Source organism: Arachis ipaensis, chromosome B10 (assembly GCF_000816755.2).
Source record: "Arachis ipaensis cultivar K30076 chromosome B10, Araip1.1, whole genome shotgun sequence".
Taxonomy (NCBI): domain Eukaryota; kingdom Viridiplantae; phylum Streptophyta; class Magnoliopsida; order Fabales; family Fabaceae; genus Arachis; species Arachis ipaensis.
In genome coordinates this window covers 20,374,417-20,377,675 of record NC_029794.2, presented here as the reverse complement: position 1 = coordinate 20,377,675, position 3,259 = coordinate 20,374,417, and positions in this window count along the sequence as shown.

Sequence of the window (3,259 nt, the reverse complement as noted above, 5' to 3'; positions counted from 1 at the left end):
TCATCAAGGCTTATATAGGTTTTCTTGCTGCCAGTATCTTGTTTTTGTCCCACTACTCTTCCTTTTAGTCTAGCAAAGGATCTTGTTGCAGTATGAATTGATTTGGATGAAGTGGCTTTACATTTATGGGCTAATTTGGGTGTTGGATTGGGCTTGGATGCTTATTTGGGTGTTGGATTGGGTTTGGGCCCGGACTTAGGTGTGAACTTAATTGTATTTGATGTGGGATTGGGTTGAGGTGCTGGTTTGGATGTGGACTTGGGCTTAGGTCCTGGTTTGGGTATGGGCTTAGGTGTCTCCTTAGGTGCAGGTTTGGACTTAGGTGTAGGCTGAGGTCTCTCCTTAGTTGCTGGCCTGGGCTTAGATGTGGGTTTAGGTGCTGGTTTTGGTTGTGGTATCTCCTTCAACAGGGGGTGGAAGCAGATGAAGGTTGGGACTTGGATGATGCGTTGGAAGGGCCTTCACTTGTGCTGTTGATGGGTGATTTGATATGGGATGGACTGGTTGGTGTATCATTCTTTGGGCTAGGTGTGGTCCCTTTGACAATGTTTTCTACACTAGTGGCATTGGATGTTAGCTCTATCAATTCAGGTGCTTCTTCCTCTACCATGGGTTGGAAACTCCATGCTCATAGTATATGTGCACTGTTCTCTCATTGTTCTTTGCATAGAAGCACATCTCTACTAGCTCTTTGTCATGACTTAGTACTCGCAGTCCACTCTTCATAGGTCTACCAGGAACAAGCCACCAACACTCAACCATGTTATCATAACCTAAGACCTTGTAGTATTCTCTTAGTGAAAATACATCTAATACGTCCTCATCCAGCCTAGTCAACTCATCAGTGTGATCATTGTCATAAACCAAACTGCCATTTAGTTTGGTGACAAAACTGCCTCCATGATGATACACAATCGTTATACCTTCATCCATCTATAAATAAGATTCATGAGACACAATGGTTAAAAACAACACTAACTTCAATAAATTGAAAATAGTAATTCAAATTACAGACAATTCAGTTGGGACTTAGTTCTAATATATTAAACAAATTAATCAATTAAAAGTGTTTTGGCTACCATTAAAAAAAAAGAAGAATTAAAACATTAATATTTTGTTTAAAGGTATTTGGTTTAATTTCAATCTGTCTCGTACAATCCTTAATCATGAAACATGAAAGAATAAAGCAAGTAAAATCAACAATATTTGGATATAGTTACATATATAATTGTTCCCATTTAAAGGGAATGTTAAAAGTGATCATAAGTGATTAATGGGAGAAACTATTCAAATTAGAACATTAAGAAGGAAAGTTAAAGATACGGTATAATCCCTATTTACTCAAACTTCTTCAAATATTTTTTACCAAAAGAGCACATTCTTCCATTTAACAAATTGATATGCAAAGAGTTGAAGTCAACTAATGTTAATGAAGCACATACTAGGATAAACACCAGATTCATCCATGGAATTCACACATGCATATATTCCACCCTATTATTAAGTGTTAGGTTGGGGAGGTCGTCATCCACAATCTACAATTATATCAACATAATATAAGTTGACAATGGTGTTCAACCGAGTTTAAGAATTGTCTCATATTATCAATTTATGTGTTATGCTACATTAGATGAAAATATGGAAACAAGCTCCTTTTTTAATGTGATAAGGATCGGTAGAAAACTATGCTAGGGTAAGGAAAGAAAGGAATATCTAAAACAAGACGAACATAATGAAAAAAATACACTAATCAAAAGTTAAATACACTGCAATGACTGGCCAAAATACAAAATCTTCCGTGACAAGACATCTCTATAAATGAGAAGGCAATATATCGAGGGATTTCTTATATTCATTCATGAATAATGATTGATTCAAGTCCCCATTTTAATATATAAATGCACTGAAAGAGTAAAATTGATGTAGACAATGTTCATGATTATCACTTAATTTCAGATGCATAATAAAACATTCATGGTGGTCATTGATGCAGACAATATTCAGCATAGAAAATATTTTATTTTTACAAGAAATTACCCAATCAACAATTAAATTAAAATGGAATATGAAGGAGTAAAATTGTTATTTTAAAATGGAATATGAAGAATCAAAGACTGCTCAAACGGACAAATAATTGAACGATTCAGTTGATCACAGCCACACACAAGCAAAAAAATTAAACCCTAACATACAAAAACTCTATCATCATCAACAACCATAATCAACCACATTTTCCTAAAGTTTCACTGATGAAGTAGAGTGAAAAAAATGAAAAACAATGCACAACCAACATTTTGAAAAAAACAGAGCACAGTAGTTGAGAGCATCGATTTTGTTACTAACCTGTTTTTCAAAAGATGACTCCCAGGTAATTAATCTTCACAATGGGATAGAAACAAGTAAGAAAAGCTTCAAAGCTCCATTACTGCGACATCCATAGTGCTTCTCTGACGGAAAGGAAAACGAGGGGAAGAGGAGGAAGAGAAAAAGTCAACTGGGTTTCACCTTTGGAGTGGTTAATGTTTTTATTTTCATTTAACCCCTTTCTAAGGTGAACGACGTCGTTTCTAAAGATTTCGGCGCCAACAGTAAAACGGCGTCGTTTTGAGACTGCCAGGTGTCATTTAAAATTGCCAGGTCAGCTATCCGGTGACGGAAAACGACGGAAGGGCCAAATTGAGGTGCAGAGCAAAATTCCAGGGTACAGTTAGAGTCAATTGAAACTTTGAAGGTTAAATTGAGTCGGGAGTTAAATTTCAAGGGCCAATTTGAGTATTAACTCGGTAAAAGTGGATTAAAAAGAAAATAATAAAAAGGAGGGGACCTTTTTGAATTTCAGATGAATAAAAATCAGAGCTCGTTTTGTAATTATTTTAGAGAAGCTTACCCGTAGTCTCCTTTTAGATGGGACTATCTTATCTAATATCCATAGTCAACTTTCTATAATAAAAGCTTAAAATTCATACCTCCAACTTTGTAGAGACAGGTTATTAACTTATTATTTACCACACCCAAAATGACTATTGTGGTATTGCCACACCATTTTGTTTAATTTTTGTATACTTTAACATATATACTTTTCCGTAAATATAAATACATTTTCAGCAATTTTTTTTAGTAGTTTCAGTTTGTCACTTTTGTGTTGTATATTATTATGGAGTCATTATTAGTTACTATACTACTGTATAAACATTCATTTAATCTTACTAATATTAAAAATGAATTCACTAATGATTTAGTTAAATAAAAACTCTTGTGT